The following is a 22,301-nucleotide window of genomic DNA, read 5'->3' on the forward strand; positions in this document are numbered from 1 at the left end:
TCCTGGATAACATGGTGATGTCACTTTCTGGATAACATGGTGATGTCACTTCCTGGATAACATGGTGATGTCACGACCCAACTCCCAGAGCTGTGCGGGCTGTGGCTGCTGGAGATGATGATGGCAGGGGGACACTGAGGGACACAGGGCACTGGAGGGACACTAAGCATCCCCCTGCCATCATCCTCTCCAGCAGCCACAGCCCACACAGCTCTGGGAGTTGGGTCGTGACATCACCATGTTATCCAGGAAGTGACATCTCCATTATATCCAGGAAGTGACATCACCATGTTATCCAGGGAGTGACATCACCATGTTATCAAGGAAGTGACATCACCATGTTATCCAGGAAGTGAAGTCTTGATTCAGTAGTAAGTGCAGGGAAAAGACACTTTATAAGCATTTCCTGTAATAAGTGTCTATTGGTGATTTGTATAACTTTTGGGGGGCAATACAATACTTTAATAAAAATTTTCGCCGGACTTCTCCCTTAACCCCTTAACGACATCGGGCGTACATTTACGCCCTGATGCCGGTAAGGACGTTCAGAGCGGGGCCGCGCGGCGACCCCGCTCTGAACCGCGGCGGTCCCGGGTGCCGCTTGTAGCCCGGGACCGTAGGTATTAGCGGGCACGGTCCGATCGCCATGCCCGCTAATACAGTAATCAGATGCAGCTGTCAAACATGACAGCTGCATCTGATTACCGGATTCAGCCGTTCCCTGGTGTCTAGTGGCGGAGATCGCTCCCCCGGGATGTTATCCCGGAGGAGCGATCTCCGTTTCTGAAGCCGGCCGGGGACCGCTCCAAGATGGTGCCGTCCCCGGCTCGGCACTCGTTTACTTCCGGCTGCAGCAGCCGGAAGTAAACGAGTGCCTATCTCATGGATCTCTGCAGCATATCTATGCTGCAGAGATCTCTATGAGAGATCAAAGCACTTATACTAGAAATCCCCTTGGGGGAATAACCCTAACCCCAGGGGGGCTTCTAGTATAAGTGTTAAAGTAAAAAAAAAAGTGTTGTTAAAAATCCCCTCCCCTAATAAAAGTCTGAATCACCCCCCTTTTCCCAGGTTATAAATAAAAGTAAATAAATAAACAAACATGTTTGCTATCGCCGCGTGCGTAATCGCCCAAACTATTAATTAATCACATTCCTGATCTCGCACGGTAAACGGCGTCAGCGCCAAAAAATCCCAAAGTGCAAAATTGCGCATTTTTGGTCGCATCAAATCCAGAAAAATTGTAATAAAAAGCGATCAAAAAGTCGTATATGCGCAATCAAGGTACCGATAGAAAGATCACATCATGGCGCAAAAAATGACACCTCACACAGCCCCATAGACCAAAGGATAAAAGCGTTATAAGCCTGGGAATGGAGCGGTTTTAAGTGACGTATATTTGTTGACAATGGTTTAAATTTTTTACAGGCCATCAGATACAATATAAGTTATACATGTTACATATCGTTTTAATCGTAACGACTTGAGGAACATATATAACAAGTCAGTTTTACCCCAGGGCGAATGGCGTAAAAACACATTTCCCCCAAATAAACAAAATGCTTTTTTTTTTCAATTTCACCACACTTTCAATTTTTTTCTGGTTTCGCAGTGTTCTTTTTGCAAAAATTCAGCCTGTCATTGCAAAGTACAATTAGTGACGCAAAAAATAAGGGCTCATGTGGGTTTCTAGGTGGAAAAATGCAAGTGCTATGACCTTTTAAGCACAAGGAGGAAAAAACTAAAACGCAAAAATCGAAATTGGCTCTGTCCTTAAGGGGTTAATATCTTAATCACTGAAAGTCTTGGCAGTAATGGTAGTTAAGGGTGGGAGGGAGGGGGTTACTGGTAACAACTTTGATGGACTATGAAATAAAATAGTAAATTCCAGCATCCTTTGAGGTCTAGGGCAATCATGGCCAGTGATTGGCTGAGAGGTCTGTCAGCTAAGACAGGCCGCACCGAAGCTGCTGCTGCTGCGTGCGGAACCAGGAGGAAGAAGGAGCGCAGGAGAAGACCTGCAACATGTTTAGGTAAAGTATGGTGCTTGTGGAATTGTCGGTCGCCCACCACGCATCGCTTTTCCACGCAGCGATGCGCAGTCGGTGCCTGAGGATTTTAGGTTTGAACCTTAATAAACGATCAGCCAATTCCACAGCTGATTCGGCCAATTATCGCTCTGTGGAATAGGCCCCTTAGTGGAGGTGTTTCAATCTGATGACAGGGAGTTTGATCATTGAAAGAACAGGGGCTCAAGTCCACCTATTAAATGGAGATGTGGGTCAGCAAGTGCACCCAGCCGGTATCTTCAGCGACTTGATAAATTACCCCCCCCCCCCCTGCACACACACACACACACACACACACACACTTTGGGAAAGTCCCTAGGGGTCAGACACCCAGGATCAGGGCACTTGAATCCAAATTCAAATCTGAAACAAATATGACAACTGTCAAACAAATCTGACAACAAATTTGATTCTCCCCGATGGGCAAGCAGGGGGGGACTCAGGACATGGCCTCCTCCAGGCTTATTCTTTAGGCTTATTGGTTCCCTTTAAGGGGCGAATCATACCCACAGCTTGTTTACAGTAGATCACTCTTGTCCATCTTGTTGGCAGTTTCCAATGGTTATAACAATAAGTTGTTTCAATACAGAGAGACCATGCATTGTCTTGAAGCACGGGTGACGGTAAAGATGGCTGCTCTTGGTTAATCTCCAGACTCAGAGGACTGTATAGGGGAAGAAAAGTTCAGGGGTTTCAGCGAAGCTAAGCTTTCATTTTTGCAAAAATGTGCTTTAAGCAAATGATGTTTTGAAACAAAACTATAAAAGGCGGCACAGTACAATCTATACAAATATAAGAGTAAGGGACTGCGGGATATCATAGCCCTGGGCTATAAGAGAATATTCCAAAATACAGTGTGAAGAATGGGCCGATAGAGAGGCCAGCAGCTCCGGGCCCCTGGATAAAATCTACTCATGAAGGCAGGAATTCCAGCACAAGGTAGAGCCCCTGGTACTGCTGCGTCGGCATGATTCCACGTCCTAAGAAAACAGGTGAGTATGTTAAGAATGCCGTAGAGTTATAAGGTGGAGGAGGCAAGTTTTCTTTAGTTTTTATTGTTCTAAGGGTTCAGAGAGTCCCAGAGAAGTGTAGAGTACAAGTACGCCAATTTTAATAATTGTCCCCCATTGTGCTTTTTCTATCTTCCCTATAAACGTTGACCCATAAGGCTCCACTTAAAGTGCTTACAGAACTGTAATTTTAATCCTTAAGGGCCCGTTCACACAGAGAACTCTTCACTGTGGAATTCCGCCTGTCTCAGTCTTACACAGTGTGTATATGGCAGGGCTTGCACGCCACAGAATTCTGCTGCTTTTGCTCGCTGTGAACTGGCCCTTAAAGTGTCACTGTCGTTATAACTTTCAAAATCTAAATCAACAGCAGATGTGATATAAAGCAAGTTTGCAATATATATTCATTATTTTTGTTGTTATCATGCTGTAGAACATAGCTGAATATACCAGAAATCCAGGTCCAATCTCCTGAAGGCAGCTATATAAAAGCTATACTTACTGTATCCAGGTCCAGTCTCCTGAAGGCAGCTATATAACAGCTATACTTACTGTATCCAGGTCAAGTCTCCTGAAGGCAGCTATATAACAGCTATACTTACTGTATCCAGGTCTAGTCTCCTGAAGGCAGCTATATAACAGCTATACTTACTTGTATCCAGGTCCAATCTCCTGAAGGCAGCTATATAACAGCTATACTTACTGTATCCAGGTCCAGTCTCCTGAAGGCAGCTATATAACAGCTATACTTACTAGGTTATAGGTTACCTAGCCTTGGTTTATCCCTTGTCATTACATTGACTTATAGGGCCACTTAATATGGTGGTTTTGGTGGTTTCCTAACAGAAGCTGCCCCTTGGCTGGGTCCTTCCTGCAGGGATATCTGGCTAGTCCTGTGTTTTGAGACTCTTCAATGAGGCTCCACGGGCTCCTCTTTTGCATATTCATGTTTCCCAGGGGGCAATGCACCTAGGACTTCACTGCATTGAGCGCTTTCACTAGCAGCCGGCAGTGTTGTCGTTTGGCTGGTCTCCCTGAGTTCAGCAATCTGTTTCTCTTATAGCTATACTTACTGTATCCAGGTCCAGTCTCCTGAAGGCAGCGATATGACAGCTATACTTACTGTATCCAGGGCCATCACCAGGACCGTGTTTTGTTTCATCTGGGGCTCCAAAATGGACAGAGTGAAGCGCTCCGTGATGTACAAGGAACCCCGCAAGGGCGGAAAAGGTGTTCCGGATATCCCTACCTTGCTGCGGGCAGCCTTCGTATGTGACTGTGTGCGGAGGACTCTGCAACAGAAAAATGGCTCTGCGGGCAGGTCCATGTCTCGCCTGTTCCTCCTCCCCCTCTGGAGGGGTCTGAGCTGGGACAAGTGGGACAGCTCCATCCCTTACAACTGGCACACTCCCTGGTTCTACGGGGGCGTCGTCAAGTTTGTGAGGGAACACCAACTGGAGGGACTCAAGCCCGACTTGTGGAAGCCAAAAACTGTCCACAAGCTCATCAGAGCACAGGACCCTATGGAGCTCGTTCCAGGGCTCACTGCGGCCACCGCAGAGACTGTATGGACTAATGTGGCTTCGGCGAAGTTGACCAACGGACACAAGGACTTGTCTTGGATGGCCATTCAGGGGGGACTGCCCTTGAGGTCATTCATGCATGCCCGCAACCTGTGCAAAACGCGGTACTGCCCCCGGTGCCCCTTCGTGGAGGAAACATCTTTGCACCTCTTTTGGCAGTGTCCGTTTGCTCAGGGCCTGTTGGACGCCCTGGAACTTGAACTCAGTGACTGCGTGCCCAGGAACAGGCTAACGCACTGCGCGGTGCTGTACGGCCTGTTCCCTGGGAATTTCGGCGATGAGGCAACCCGGGAGGCCTGGCGCCTTATGAACTGTTTTAAGGACGCTATATGGCTTGCCAGGAACCGCCTCATTCTGAAGAAGGAGAGGATGTCCTTTCTGGACTGCCGCAGGCTGGTCCACAGCCTGCTCAGAGACTATTCCATCATGGACAGATCGGACCAGGAAGAAGAGGATTGATACCCCTCTCCTTCCCCCTCTCCCCTTGTGTTGTGTCGTCTTTCAATAAAGCTTCGGGCCTGTGATTTCCCCTCCCTACCCCCCTCTTTCCCACCCCCCTTACCCCATCACTTGTCTGTATTGCTTTATTGTTTGTTGTTTTAGGATTGCTAAGGTATGCGGGAATGTTAGTGTAGCGGGTGGTATGATGTATAGCGTAGGGAGCCTGTGCTGTATGTTGTACCATGGTGCTGAGTATGTAGTGTCTTATTTATTGAACTGTGCTGCGTCACAGTTTATGTATGCCTGACGACGACTGATTGTAATAAAGATATTTTCAATCAAAAAATCCAGGTCCAGTCTCCTGAAGGCTGCTATATAACAGCTATACTTACTGTATCCAGGTCCAGTCTCCTGAATGCAGCGATATGACAGCTATACTTACTGTATCCAGGTCCAGTCTCCTGAAGGCAGCGATATGACAGCTATACTTACTGTATCCAGGTCCAGTCTCCTGAAGGCTGCTATATAACAGCTATACTTACTGTATCCAGGTCCAGTCTCCTAAAGGCAGCGATATGACAGCTATACTTACTGTATCCAGGTCCAGTCTCCTGAAGGCTGCTATATAACAGCTATACTTACTGTATCCAAGTCCAGTCTCCTGAAGGCTGCTATATAACAGCTATACTTACTGTATCCAGGTCCAGGCTCCTGAAGGCTGCTATATAACAGCTATACTTACTGTATCCAGGTCCAGTCTCCTGAAGGAAGATTTTCTGACTTGTGCTGGTTGTAAAAGACTAAACACAGGAATTCCGGCCAGTACAGAGAGTCACGGCTCAATATGTCTGTTAGTCACATGACTGCCTTCTCTGTGAGATGGCCTGGGACACACTGGACTTCCTGTTTTCTGACTGTTTCCTGTTTTTTAAGTAAATAAGAGTCAGAAAACAGGAAGTGCTGTGTTTTCCATCATAACAAAAAAAAATATGTAAATTGCAAACTTGCTTTATATCACATCTACTGTTGATTTAGAGTTTGAAGGTTATAATGACAGGTACACTTTAAGCCCTTTGTATGCTGGCTGATTGTCGGGCATATCAGTGTTTCTAGAAACAATCGCCCACAATAATTGGCCTGTGTATAAGAGGCCAAATGTACTAAATGATGATATATGTCCTACAACAGATGTTATTGCTCCCCTGGTGGTGTGGATTGTCCTGCAGACAGTGATATCACCCATGCTTCAGGCTGGCCAGGCTCCACCAGCACTAGAGCTTCTCCATTTAGACTGTGCACAATGGCGCTTACACTCTGATGATACAGAAAAGAAACACAGGCAACCGTTCCTCTTAATGTTGATTGTCAGGTGACCATTGCTGCTGTTCGGTGGTGGGGGGGGGGGTTAAAGTGGAACCCCACAAATATGCACATCACGCAGAAGGCGTAACCTCTAGGACAGCACTACACACATACACTTAGCCCCCTGTACAGACCCTTATTAATTCCTGCAGTTGCGGATGTACCTAGTCGGATCCCTTGAGGATATTCAATCTGTATAACATGAAAAAAAGACTTGTCTGAAGTTCTGAACTGAACTTTTTTTTTTGCGGGTAAGAATTTTTTGGTCTTTCGCTGAGCTGCTTTACATATGAATTTCCTGCAGGCTTTTGTCCCATTTGCATAGAGCGTTATCTGTAGGTAAAGCTTCCCGGCCAGTAATTCCCTTGCACCAGCATTTACTACGAATCCAAAATCACTTACATGTTCAAAGCTTAAGCACAAAATGCAAATGAATCCGAGGCGGTGTAAGATGAAATCATAAAGAATATATACAGTGAGGCCGGTGTAATCTGATGAGTCCGCACTTATCCGGTCCATAGGTCCCACAGGTGGGGGCATCAGCGAAACAGCAAAGCCAGGGGGTTATTGTGTTTATTACCAGGGGTTCTGCAACGCCTACCGGCTGTGGCTAGTAATGGGGCACTCCAGAGATTACAGGGGGAGCTCTGGTTATGGGGGCACTGCAGCTGTTACTGGGGGCTATGGTTATGGGGGCACTGCAGCTGTTACTGGGGGCTCTGGTTATGGGGGCACTGCAGCTGTTACTGGGGGCTCTGGTTATGGGGCACTGCAGCTGTTACTGGGGGCTATGGTTATGGGGGCACTGCAGCTGTTACTGGGGGCTCTGGTTATGGGGCACTGCAGCTGTTACTGGGGGGCTCGGGTTATGGGGGCACTGCAGCTGTTACTGTGATCTATGGTTATGGGGGCACTGCAGCTGTTGCTGGGGGCTCTGGTTATGGGGCACTGCAGCTGTTGCTGGGGGCTCTGGTTATGGGGCACTGCAGCTGTTGCTGGGGGCTCTGGTTATGGGGCACTGCAGCTGTTGCTGGGGGCTCTGGTTATGGGGGCCCTGCAGTTGTTGCTGGGGGCTTTGGTTATGGGGGCACTGCAGCTGTTGCTGGGGGCTCTGGGTATGGGGCACTGCAGCTGTTGCTGGGGGCTCTGGTTATGGGGGCACTGCAGCGATTACTGGTGGTTCTGGTTATAGGGGGCACTGCTGCTGTTTCTGGGGGCTCTGGTTATGGGGGCACTGCAGCAATTACTGGTGGCTCTGGTTATGGGGGCACTGCTGCTGTTGCTGGGGGCTCTGGTTATGGGGGCACTGCAGCGATTACTAGTGGTTCTGGTTATGGGGGCACTGCAGCAATTACTGGTGGCTCTGGTTATGGGGGCACTGCTGCTGTTGCTGGTGGCTCTGGTTATGGGGGCACTGCAGCTGTTAATATTAGCTCTGGTTATGGGGGCACTGTAGCTGTTACTGGTGGCTCTGGTTATGGGGGAACTGCAGCTATTACTGGTGGCACTGGTTATGGGGGCACTGTAGCTGTTACTATGAGTTCTAGTTATGGGGGCACTGCAGCTGTTGCTAGGATATCTGGTAAGGGGGGCACTGCAGCTGTTGCTAGGGGCTCTGAATATGGGGGCACTGCAGCTGTTATTGAAGCCTCTGTAACTAATTTAGGGTCCATTTTCACAGAAAGATTATCTGACAGATTATCTGCCTAAAAATTGAAGCCAAAGCCAGGAGTGGACTATAAAAATAGATCAGGTCATAAAGGAAAGTCTGAGATTTCTCTTTTTTTCAAATCCATTCCTGGCTTTGGCTTCAAATCTTTGGCAGATAATCTGTCAGATAATCTTTCTGTGTAATGCTGCGTTTACACAAAACGATAATTGGCCCGATCGTACGATTAACGATGTTGGAGTAACGTATTTTTTTTTCATAACGATCAGCATTTAGACGGTACGATATATCGTACGGAAAATTCGCTTTGGGATCGTTTTGCAATCGCTTAAGCCTATCTCACACATTGGTTAAATCGGCGAACGACTGTTTACACGGAACGATCTGCGAATTTTTTGTGAACGACGAACGACGATTTGAGAACATGTTGAAAGATCAAAATGAACAATTTCTCGTTCGTCGTTTGATCGTTCAATGCGTTTACACGTACGATTATCGTTCGAATTCGATCGTTATTGTGCAAATTCGCACGATAATCGTTACGTGTAAACGCACCTTAAATGAACCCTAAGGACCCTCAGTAGTTCTCACAGGATGGTCTATTACAGGGGGTGGAGCTACAAGACTGGCAGAGAAGACAGCCAATAAGGAGAAGGGAAGGAGGGTGGGGTGAGAGGGAGTCAGAGCTCCTTACACTTAGCAACCAATCACATTCCTGCTCACACCTCACATCCTGAAGCTGATTGGTTGCTGGGGGAACACCTCAGGCTGTGTCTATGAGGGAGCTGCCTGAATGGCTTCTGTCAGGGCTCCATACAGGATAATTCTGACTGAAAGATGGCGGATATGATAGGAGACTGAGGAGAGCTGAGGTAAATGAATGGGGCATACACCCAACACTGTGCCAGTAATGTGTGCCAGGCGGGGGGATAAGAGAGACATTTTCCTGCTTTGTATACCTATTCCTGGGAAATCAGGGTGGCACCTAATATGATGGCCATAGTGCTCGCAGTTTTTCCATTCAGGAGTCTGGGAAAGCTGTGCTGGTGCTGGATTACCAGATATTCTGAATTATTGGATTGTCTCTGTTCACCTCATCGTCAATAGAAGCTGTGATTATATAGATATAATGGGGTCAGTCACGGTTCTGTCACAGTTTTACAGGTAGGCGAAATCCAGTCAGGAGGCCTCCATACACCTACAGGGGTGTGTGTAATGCCACACACAGCCTCAGAATAGTTGTGCTGCTGGTTTTTTTTTTTTTTAAAGAAAGGTGTTTTGTTTATTTTCAAGCACGGACAACCCCTTTAGGGTACCTGGATAATGACACACTGACACTTGGGGAACAGGATAGGGACACGCTGACACGGGGTACAGGATAGTGACACTTGGGGTACAGGATAATGACACTGACACTTGGGGTACAGGATAGTGACACGCTGACACTTGGGGTTCAGGATAATGACACGCTGACACTTGGGGTTCAGGATAATGACACGCTGACACTTGGGGTACAGGATAGTGACACTTGGGGTACAGGATAGTGACACTTGGGGTACAGGATAGTGACACACTGACACTTGGGGTACAGGATAGTGACACTTGGGGTACAGGATGACACGCTGACACTTGGGGTACAGGATAATGACACGCTGACACTTGGGGTACAGGATAGTGACACTTGGGGTACAGGATAGTGACACGCTGACACTTGGGGTACAGGATAGTGACATGCTGACACTTGGGGTACAGGATAGTGACACTTGGGGTACAGGATAGTGACACACTGACACTTGGGGTACAGGATAGTGACACTTGGGGTACAGGATAAGGACACTTGGGGTACAGGATAGTGACACTTGGGGTACAGGATAGTGACATGCTGACACTTGGGGTACAGGATAATGACACGCTGACACTTGGGGTACAGGATAGTGACACTTGGGGTACAGGATAGTGACACACTGACACTTGGGGCACAGGATAGTGACACTTGGGGTACAGGATGACACGCTGACACTTGGGGTACAGGATAAGGACACTTGGGGTACAGGATAGTGACACACTGACACTTAGGGTACAGGATAGGGACACGCTGACACTTGGGGTACAGGATATTTACACTGACACTTGGGGTACAGGATAATGACACTTGGGGTACAGAATAATGACACTTGGGGTACAGGATATTGACACACTGACACTTGGGGTACAGGATAGTGACTCGCTGATACTTGAGGTACAGAATAATGATACACTGACACTTGGGGTACAGGATAGTGACAACACATAAAACCTGACTGAACCCCAAAAACTTGGTGTAAAATGTTATTTTCAACCTATAAGGCTACATTCAATATGTTCATTCTTCAGCGCAGAGAGAAGAGGCGTGCGAGCCTCCCATAGACTGTCATTATGACAGGCAGGCTGGCGGCACATTCCGCCACTTTTGCTACACGTGAACGTAGCCTAATCCACGATCCTTTGTAAGCCGCCCACACAGCGTTCTCCACACTCCTCAGCGATCATTCCACAGGCAGAAACATTGACCTGTTTATTTTTTTGACATTACGGAGCAGCGCTGTCAATGGAAATCGATGGTAAAGCGACAACGACAAGGGACTCACTCAGGGACTGATTGTAAACATATGTTTGGTAAAATCTCGAATATCATAAGATCTAACGTTTTTGACCACAGGAGACAAGAGCAGGGATCTAAAACACATATCCATGGTGGCATGGGTCTGCAATCACACAACACGGCACAAACAGAACGGCTGCTGTATCTCAAAGCAATGCTAATCTGCTTCGACAAACAAGTGCGAGTTATAATCAGGCCGGAGCAGCCATAACGTAATAGTCACTGTCTTGTTTACTGAAACAAATTACTTCAGAAATGTTTTTCTGCGGCTTCAGAGCGGTCACCGAAATCAAGTAAAGATGAACGATTTAAGTTGTCTACTGTGTACACAAGTATGCTTTGATGAAATGACCCCGCAACTGGTGCTAGAGGAGGCCGAGAGGGGAGGCAGACCCCTTCATGTCTATGATTAGAGTAAAGGCATCAAGCTCTGGGGGTTGTGAATGGACTCTTTATAAAGCGCTATTGCCAAGTTAACAGAGGCCTATGTCTGATCACCAACACAAGTGATACCTGTCCAATCATCAGACTTTTAGTTATACCATATACCATGTTACACCAGAATGCTCTATATCACTATATACAGGAGATTTATAACTTATACAGGAGATACCCAGGTTATGCCAGCTGTACATATATATTTATATACAGGAGATACCCAGGTTATACCAGCTGTACATATATAATTATATTCAGGAGATACCCAGGTTATACCAGCTTTACATATATAATTATATTCAGGAGATACCCACGTTATACCAGCTGTACATATATAGTTATATACAGGAGATACCCACGTTATAACAGCTGTATATATATAATTTTAAATCAGGAATAATCAAGGAGACACACACGGAAAGTCTTTCAAACTTTGCACCTTTTTAGTAGTTTTTCAAGCTTTACATGGCACATTCCACCATACATTAATTCATGAAAAGCAACAAAATATCACCCAGTGCATAACGGGTCACAACCAGCAACTCCTCCCTTGCTTGAGAAAGGGGGCGTTGCCCTTGAAACGTTGCCGATCAGAGCACAGACGGTTCACCTGTATTCTGCTCCTCCAATGGAACATATGGAGCACCTCCCGGAATGCTGAGATTCAGCCAATGCTGGTTGTTACCCGTTATGCACTCGGTGGTATTTTGTTGCTTTTCATGAATTAATGTATGGTGGAATGTGCCATGTAAAGCTTGAAAAAGACTTTCCGTGTGTGTCTCCTTGATTATTCCTGATTGATGTACAGGCGTGGAGCAGCCTATGTTTTGACACACCCTACAGACCCAGTAGCATATGTGTGAAAAACAGTCTACACTATTTGTTTTGAAGTGCATATATAATTATATACAGGAGATATCCAGGTTATCAGTAGGCTCCATATCACTATATACAGGTACATATCTGCAAAAGCAAAGATTAGTTTACAAAGATCTGTTAAATCCATCTGGCATTGATGTACAGCTTTATCTCTATATGAAATACTGAGATACTGTTGTGAGATAATCTTTTTAATCCAAAAAAGACATTTTATACAAGGTGTATCTACACAATAGAGAAACATTTTACTATGTGACTCTTAAAGGGGTAGTGCGACGCTAAGAAATTATTAACGCTTTTCTCATATAATGCTAGACCATAGGGGTCAGACCCTAAGTTTATACAACCTGTATGGGCCTAATACTGACAACAAACAATTCTTTAATACTGTTTTGGGCAAACTGCAATGTGATACTGAGCCTTGGAAATTGGTGGGGGGAGACCTCAATTCAGTGGTTGATACAGCGTTAGATAGGAAACATCCGTCTAGACAGCGTATGCCTATACGGCCCAGTGATAAACAACTCCTTATGCTCCTCACTGCCGCAGATCTGTGCGATATTTGGCGACAACGCCATCCTGATACTTGTGACTTCACCCATTTCTCACATGTCCACCAATCGTGGTCACGTTTAGACTATTTTCTGGTGAGTCCATTGTTGTCGTCTAGAACTGCGGCTGTGATGATTAGGGACATGCTTATCTCTGACCATGCTCCAGTGACGTTGGAACTTTATACTTCTTGCCCCAAATCTACTGACTATATTTGGCGCTTCCCCTCATACCTAGCGAAAGATGAAGCATTTCACGAGTTGCTGAGAGGCTGGTGGCTGGAGTTTGAATCCTATAATGCTGAACATAGACAAAACAAAACTATTTACTGGGAGACCGCGAAAGCGGTCATACGAGGTAGAATTATAGCTTACCACTCTACTATGAAACGTAAAACTACGACACATTATCAGAAAGCCAGTACACAATTACAGTTAGCTTACTCTTGCTTCTTGCTCTCCCCTACTGACCAGACTAAAAAAGGATGGCAGGAAGCGAGACAGTCATACGAACTCTGGTTAGATAGACGGGAGCGGATGTACAGATCTAACATAGAGACAGACTTCTTCCGGCAAGGCAACAAAGCAGGACGTCTTTTGGCTAGATTAGCCAAGGGTAGTTACTCTCGATCCCATATTCTAGCCCTCAAAGACACGAACGGTTCTGTTCATAAGCAACCTCGTAAGATTAACAACGTTTTAGCAGATTTTTATACAAAGCTTTATAAATCCCCCACAACGAGTTTGACTGATAGTACGGATTTTCTGAAAAATCTGCACTTGCCGTCACTGTCCGATGATGACTGTGCGTCCCTTAGCGCTGATGTCACTAAGGAGGAGGTTGTTGCCACCATAAAATCTCTACGTAATGGGAAGGCTCCCGGGCCCGATGGCTACCCGGGAGAGTTCTATAACATTCTGTCAGCGCAAGTCACCCCAGTGCTTACTGATTACTTTAATTTTGTTTTGAGTACAGGCACCCTTTCCCCTTTGGCAAAGCAAGCGCACATTAAAGTTCTCCCCAAGCCAGGTAAAGACTTAGTAGACCCAGGATCATACCCACCCATCTCCCTGATAAATCAGGATGTAAAGTTGATTACTAAGATCCTTGCGGATAGGTTGGCCGCTTTTCTTCCTGATTTAGTGGGGACCCACCAGGTGGGTTTTGTGAGGAACAGGTCATCTGTAGTGAATATTCGCAAGGTCCTGACAGTGATGGACTTCGTGGGGCGCAGATCTCAGACAGATTCCCAACCGGTTTTACTGACACTAGACGCAGATAAAGCGTTTGATAACGTTAGATGGGACTGGCTGGGATCTGTGCTTGATGAATTCGGGATCCGAGGCAACTTTAGGATCTTTTTATCAGGGTTATATCAGGGTCTCACAGCACGTATTTACACGCCGGGCATACTCTCCCCACACTTTCCAATGGAAAGAGGTATCCGCCAAGGATGTCCCCTATCTCCCCTTTTATTTGACCTAGCCATAGAGCCCTTAGCAAGACACTTATTATTAACTGACGCTTTTGAGGGCATACGTCTCCGTCATCACAATGTAAAGTTAGCAATGTTTGCCGACAATGTGCTCCTTTTTCTTAGTAACCCTGTGTCTGATTTACCACGCTTAGTTCAGTTTTTCTCCTGGTATGGCTCATTCACGGGCTACAAGATTAATATAACAAAGAGCGAGCTCTTGCCATTGGGGAAAGCCTCTACTCAGTTACATTCAGTAGCAAGTTCGCTAGGCCTGGTAATAGCCTCCTCCTTTATCACGTATTTAGGAATCAAAATAGGGAAGTCGATCGGCCAGATATACTCATTAAATTATACCCCGGTTATAAGGAAGGTAGTAACCGAATTGCAGTCTTGGCGCTCCCTTCTGCTTTCTTTCATGGGTCGCTGCCATTTGATTAAAATGATAAGTTTTGCTCGCTTGTTATATCCCTTACAAACCTTGCCACTCCTGATAAAGCATGCGGATATTAACGCACTCCAGGCGGCCTTTTCCAAGTTCATATGGAATGGCAAGCGGCCGTGGATATCTCTAGCAAAACTTATGTTATGCAAGGCGGAAGGGGGTGTAAACTTTCCAAATATACGTGGATACAATTTGGTGAGTCTCTTCCGCCATATTATGGACTGGTTGCACAACTCCTCCCACTTTTCTAATCTCCTTTTAGAGCAGGATCTCGCTTTTCCTTGGAACCTTATAAGCCTTTTGCATACCAACTATACCAAATTACCCTCTGAAATAAAGCAATCCTGCCTCCTCAGTGACTCGATAATATCATGGAAAGTGCTCAGAAAGATGCTTGGACTTCCTTTTTTGCTGTCCAAGCACATGCCGTTAGATAGGCATCCAGAATTTTTGAGGGGCCAAAATGTAGACTGGCTGAAAGTTTGGCATGAAAAAGGCTTTAACTGCGTTGGTGACCTCATGAATCCTAATCAGCAGCGTTGGCTTACACCTCAGGAAATACAGACAAAATTCCAGTTGCCACTCGCACATAATTTATATGTTAACCAGGTTCATGCATTTTGTACCGCCAGACTTAGGAACGTTAGGAAGGAATCCCAACAGCATGGGCTAGACGGGATTATTGGTGACTGTACTAATAAGGCATCCATATCTGTCTTATATAATGCCCTAAGGAATGACTTCCTTAAGGTTGATCCTAAGAAGCTTTTCCACAAATGGGCACTGCTGACCGGGGACGAGAATATTACAGAAGTAATTTTGTCAGGATGGGCGGTTATCAGGAAATGTGTTATAAATGAGCGATGGCGGGAGACATACTTTAAGCTCTCGCATTCAGCATTATATGGAATTTAATATCCTTCCGTCGCCATCCTTCCCTGATAGAATCACTGAATGTCCTAAATGTCACTCCCCCCTAACCAACCTATGGCATGGAGTGTGGACTTACCCCTCCACAGTCTCTTATTGGAACATGATAATTACTTACATTCACACCACTTACAAGATTAGACTTGATTTAGCTCCGAAGGTGCTCTTATTTCACCAATTGAGACCCCCCGAATCAACATCGGATGGCAGGGCAATACCGCAATTGGTGCACATCACCTTACTGATTGCTTTACGGTGTTTGTTCACCAATTGGTTATTGCCTAATGTACCTGACCTTGATTTGGTAGTGGCACGGAAAAAGCTCTTTTTTGGAATCGATAAGATTGATACGGAGAGGCATAAAGACTCTGGTTCAAAGAAGTTTTTCCAGAAATGGAGACCCTTTATTTTACAGCATTATGATACGCAGGCCATTCATGACATAGTGAAGCCATTCCAGTTCACAAAATGGTATTGTACGGAGTCGCTGAAAGGTACATTGGGGGCCTTACAGCTGCCACATTGATTCTCTTTCTTTGTTACTCTGTTTGCATCTTACTAAACCCCTTTGCTATGTTGTAATGCGAGTACCTTTCTTTTTATGTTATGTTGGCCACTCTGTACTCTTAAGGGTCTCTCCATATGTCCTGATCTTCTTTGTTATGTTCTCATTATCGGACTATGTTTCCTCTATTTTTGCTTTATATGTGTTGCAATTTTTGTGTCTTGCACGACACCTTGTTGTTTTTGATCATCATTTCTAAAAATCCAATAAAAATATTTGGAAAAAATGGCCCCCTTCCCGTGTTCCCTGACCCCCGCCCGTGTACCCGGAAGTGTAGTGCAGTATACATACCTGATCCGTGTCGACCGACCCCGTCTGTAATCTTGTCAAAGACGTCATCTTCGGGAGGCCGGCCGACCCGCTCCTGACGTCCCTCATGCCGACCCCCCTTTGCCATGTCATAACTGTGCTCAGCCGCGATTTGCTGAGCACAGTTATGCTCAGCCAATCGCGGTTGAGCAGCTGATGGCGTGGCTGTTATGACGCGGCAGAGAAGGGCCGGCATGAGGGATGGCAGGAGTGGGTCGGCCGGTCTCCCGAAGATGACGTTTTTGACAAGATTACAGATGGGGTCGGTCGACACAAATTTGTGAATAATTTCTTAGCGCCGCACTACCCCTTTAGGCTGCGTTCACACTATGTATATTTCAGTCAGTATATGTATATTTCAGTCAGTATATTTCAGTCAGTATTGTGGTCCTCATATTGCAACCAAAACCAGGAGTGGATTAAAAACACAGAAAGGATCTGTTCACACAATGTTGAAATTGAGTGGATGGCCGCCATTTAATGCAAAATATTTGCTGTTATTTTAACTGTTGTATTGAAATAATGGCCGTTATTTACTGTTATATGGCGGCCATCCACTCAATTTCAACATTGTGTGAACAGATCCTTTCTGTGTTTTTAATCCACTCCTGGTTTTGGTTGCAATGCTGACTGAAATATACGTAGTGTGAACGCAGCCTTAAGGTGTTAGTTTAATTAGTTCCTTAGCGGCTTATATTTTCTTGCCTAGGGTTACGGACAGAATCATTTCTGATTACACATGCTCAGCTGCTGCACTAGGGGATATAGGAGGGTGATCTCTTTTTCTATCAAACAGCAGATTCTAAGAACCAAAAACTACTGTAAGGCTATGTTCACACAGCGTCAAAAATATTGAAAAGGCGCCTGATTTTGATATTTAAAATAACGTCTGTTTTGCCGCGAATTAACTGACTGCAATGGCAATGCATTGAAGTCAATGGGAAGTCAAACGTCCAATGCACACAATGTATTCTAAAACGGACGTTTTTACCGCGGATATCAAAATAATGAAGATGATCATTATTTTCGGACGTCTTTTGCAAATAGCGGATGTTTTTTATTAGTAGTTCACACACAGTTTTTCTTTTCTCACCGTTCTTTCTCCATTTTCACTATGGAATTCAATGGACTTTTCAATTAAGCCGCACCCAAAGGGCAATTAGTATAATGTACCAACAGCCGTCATTGCGCTAAGGGGAGGCCAGGCTGCTAAATGACGTCTGTTATTTTAGACTCAAAATGACAGACGTCATTTTAAACGGAGCTGAAAAAACGTTGTGTTAACATAGCCAAAGGCTGACATCACACTGCCTTAAAGTCCGGGAAAAATGCCAATAAAAACGCCATGGTGGTGTTTTTTTTTTTTTTTTTTTTTTGCAAAAATGTCAGCAGACAGATGTTAGCTGGAAGTCAATGGAAGTTTACGATTGGCCTTACACACATGGGATTGTTCTGGTTGTTTCAAAAACGCCATTGCTGTGCATTTGGTTTTTTTTTTTTTTCTGGCACTTTTGTCACCTTTTGTGGTCTAGCAGCTAGGTCATGTGATGGCAGAGGAAAAAAAAAGTTCAGCACACAAAAATGCCTAAACCACAAACAAGATCATTAACGCATAAAGTTAAAAACATCTGAAAAAAAGCACTTGCACTGCATTGGCGGATTTTTTTGGTCTCAAAAACGCAAGACAAAAAGTGTATGTGAGGGCACCTTCAGAGGCTCAGCAGTGAAAGAACATGGCAGAGGGTAGAGACTTTCTTTTATGCAATCAGGAATACACGTAGAGGACATAGAGCATAGAGTAGATGTGATTAATGCATGATGGGAATTGTCATCTGCTAACCAGATGGGCTGCTGATGAAGCGGTTTCTAGTAGAGATGATCAAACCCAAACGCCCAAACCAGTGGCTGAAGAAGTTGGATGCAACCCTAAGGGTGGTATTACATGGAGCTATTATCGTTGAAAAAATCGTTAAGCCGTTCGGATTTGAACGATAATCATTTAGTGAAATAGCAGACAACGATTAAAGGACCAACAAGAAATCGTTGGTCGTTTAATAGAATTTGGACTTATTTTTATCGTTATCCGTAGTGGCGAATGCAGTGGCGACGACAGGACAAATGCAGTAACGATCATCTTTCCGTTTAATTGGGTGATCGCTTTCAGAACATTCGCCATAGCAGTCGTTTGAGTTTGTTTATCGTTAATCGTTGATCATCATGAAATCGCTTCGTGTAATAGTACCCTAAGGCTGCCTGAAAAACAGATACAGGCATAGGCTATGTTCCCACAACATTTTGTCTTATCAGTTCAAAATTTTTAAAATGATGTCCGAAAATGACATCCTTTATTTTGAGGATTGGCCGCCCGTCAGTGCAATACCAGCTGCTGGTTCATTCTAGTTTGGTGGACAAATTGTCCTTTGTGTGTTTTTTTTAATTGAAAAGTCAATTGAATTTAATCGTAAAGACGGAGAATGGATGGTGAAAAAATAAAATCTTTGTGTGGACAACTAAAAAAAAGTCAGCTGTTTACAAAAGATGTCCGAAAATAATTGACGTGCCCATTATTTTTACGTCCACGCAGATAACATCCGTCAATTTATACAGCGTGTGCATTGGACATCCGTCATTCCGCTGACTTTAATGCATTGCGCTGCAGTCAGTTATATTTCGGCAGTAACGGATGCCTTTTCTCTTTTTTTTTGACGTTGTTTGAACATAGCCATAGACTGTATCTGTGTTTTACAGAACTTCCTAGGGCTGCATCCAACTTCCTCAGTTTAATGAATGCTTCAATGACTTCACATTAAAACTCAGGAGTGTAAGTTATTATGTCTCATGTATAACCCTTCTGGTCACAGGGTCATTCAGGTAACACCACTTTATAATTATTCTTCGTGCTGATGGCGCTGCTTCTGTCATCTCTATACATCCAGGTAGGATCCGGCTTGCGATAATTGCTGATATTTCCAGTCCCCTTTCCAGCCTGCTAATCAGACCCGGCAGCTTCATTGGCAATCAATTTTATTTTGCCATCTGCAAAAACTGACAGGTTCCCAGCTCCAGCAGCTTGTCAGGGGATTGAAGACACCTAAACGTCCTTTTTACCGCATCCAGCACACAGATGTTCAGAGTTTTATATCTTATTACTCTCAATATTTCATCATCCAGGAAAATATTTGATCACAGCTTCTGACACTTTCATTCTAGTCTGTCTTTTGCTTGGCAACTTCTTGGGTAGAATGTTGGAATGTTATTTTTTTCAGCATGAAATATTGATATTATTTAAAATTTAAAGGCATTAAGTATTTTTATGCACTATTGCAATGACATTTGCGTTGTAAAGACATTTTGAAGACAGAGTTTGCTAACTAACCATCATGCCTCAAAATTCACTCTGCTTTTACCAAGAAATTAAAGAATAAAATTGCCACATTACTGCCCCCTATTTACAAGAACATAACTACTACTGCTATACTACTGCTCCAAAATACAAGACTATAACTACCATACAGAACAAGCCAAACAAGAGAGCAATAGATTGCACTCACCATCCAAAAACTTGTTCTTTATTGTATCTTCCGTACATTATTTAGGCATTGCATTGGAGCAGGGTGAGAGGGAAGGGAAGTAGCTGCAGGAACGCTGGCTACAGCCGTTTCACGGGCGGTTCCTCTTCATCTGGCATAAGGACTATTACCAGGCACTGGCATCTCACACTATATGTCCCACCACTGTTGCATCAACACTGTGCAAAAAAAGGATTAATTACTGGATTCACTAAGGATAGTGCCAACACCCTGTTCTCTGTGGCTTGTGAACTATAACTACTATACTACTGCTCCAAAATGCAGGAATATAACTACTATAATGTGTGAAAAAAGGAACAATTCCACCACTCACCAACCAAAGCAGGTACAGTATATACTTTTTTTCCGAATTTCTCCTAGAACTCCTGGCTTGAGAATGGGCAATGTAGCCTGAAACAGCTGTCACTTTTGGAGACTTTCCTGCACCTTCTGCCGCTCTTCCTGCAACATGAGAAACTCGGAATAAAGTATATACCCGCTTTGGTTGGTGAGTGCTGGAATTGTTCCTTTTTTCACACATGGATATGTCTACATGCTCTACTTTCCTGGCACCCTGAATGGTTATACTGAGTTTAATAGATTGTTTGTTTTTACACCATAGCACTGACTGTGACTGTAATACTTTCCCCTATGTAAAATGATATTACTGCTATAATACTGCTCCTATGTACAAGAATATAACTACTATAATACTGCTTTTATATACAAGAATATAACTACTATAATACTGCTCCTATACACAGGAATATAACTACTATAATACTGCTCCTATATACAAGAATATAACTACTATAATACTGCTCCTATATACAAGAATATAACTACTATAATTCCATCCAGTAGAAGAAAAGAGCTAGCACTCACCGTTTGCTGCAAACATAGTCCATTTTTATTCAGAGTTCAATTCAGCATGTGTATGGGGGAGGGAGGTAGAGGCACAGTCAGGCAACAGGGCCATGGGACGGCCCTGCGATCCCCATGCCACAGGACCAGACCCAAAAACACCACACCAGAACCCGGCCAGCACCGCCGGCGGAGAAGGTCGCCCCCAAACAGCATAAGTCTGGATGAGGTATTGCGCTCACCATAGCTGCTGCAGACAGAATGGGAAAAGACAGGAGGGATTAAAACCATGTGATTTCAGGTGTCTCCTGCTAATTGTGGTCATGTGGGTTGCCAGGAGGAGTGCAAAACACGGAGAGAAGAGAGAAACAAAATACGGTTCAGGGAAGAAAAAGAGCGCTGCACCTCACACCTATGGCTGATACTAGTGCCCCTAGGCTAAATAAAAAACACATCAGAATTTTGTGTATGAATTGATCAAGCCATACTGCCCCATGTACCATCGTGCAGGCGGCACCGCCGGTGTGGTGTTTTTGGGTCTGGTCCTGTGGCATGGGGGTCACAGGGCCGTCCCATGGCCCCCGTTCCCTGACTGTGCACGCCTGCAGGGTTGGTAGCCACTGACTGGCACGGTGTGGACTTAGTGTAGGGACCCATGTGTATCAGATACCTGCACGATGGTACATGGGGCAGTATGGCTTGATCAATTCATACACAAAATTCTCATGTGTTTTTTATTTAGCCTAGCGGCACTAGTATCAGCCATGTGTCAGGTGCAGCGCTCTTTTTTTCCCTGAACCATAACTACTATTATACTGCTCCCTATATACAATAATATAACTACTATAATACTGCCCCTATATACAGGAATATAACTACTATAATACTGCCCCTATATACAAGAATATAACTACTCCTATATACAAGAATATTACTACTATAATACTGCTCCTATATACAAGAATATAACTACTATAAAACTGCTCTTATATACAAGAATATAACTATGTCACGGCCGCGGTGGCTTCCCGCGTCCCGGGTTGCCGCCGCGACCGCCTCCTGTCCCGTGCAGCCGCCGGGGTCCTTGTGTTGGGACCCGGCGCTGCTGCTGCTTCGGCCCCTGGGGCTCCTCACCTCTCCTCCGTGCATGTCGCGGTCTGTGCCGGCCGGCGCGCGCCGGCTGTCTCAGATTTAAAGGGGCAGTGCGCTCCTAATTGGTTAGTGGCACCAATCACTCCCCTATAAATCCCAGCATGCCCTGTCCTTAGTGTTGGAGCCTCTACATGCTTCCCATAGCGTTGGCCCAGCCCCCTGTTGTTCCTGTGTCCTATTCCGCTACCTGGTCCCAAGTCCCTGTTCCTGAGTCCTATCCGTTACCTGGTCCCTAGTCCCTGTTCCTGGTTCCTGTTCCCCTGTCACTCCATCTGTTCCCGTGTTCAGCCTGTCACGTGCGCTCTCACCTGCAGACCATTGCCTGTGCCATCTCCTGCCACGCCTCGCC

At 45.1% G+C, this 22,301-nt stretch overlaps 1 protein-coding gene across 3 annotated transcripts in view; it reads left to right on the forward strand.

Annotated features, from left to right (window-relative positions):
* The first annotated feature begins 8,903 nt into the window (after positions 1–8,903).
* COX10 (cytochrome c oxidase assembly factor heme A:farnesyltransferase COX10) overlaps positions 8,904–22,301 on the forward strand; it is a 343,376-nt gene continuing 329,978 nt past the window's right edge. For all 3 annotated transcript variants that reach the window (XM_069953299.1, XM_069953300.1, XM_069953302.1), the window contains exon 1: positions 8,904–9,006. The gene's annotated coding sequence lies outside the window, so the exon portion shown is untranslated. The remainder of the gene's footprint in view (positions 9,007–22,301) is intronic.

Source organism: Dendropsophus ebraccatus, chromosome 14, assembly GCF_027789765.1.
Source record: "Dendropsophus ebraccatus isolate aDenEbr1 chromosome 14, aDenEbr1.pat, whole genome shotgun sequence".
In the NCBI taxonomy this organism is placed as follows: Eukaryota; Metazoa; Chordata; class Amphibia; order Anura; family Hylidae; genus Dendropsophus; species Dendropsophus ebraccatus.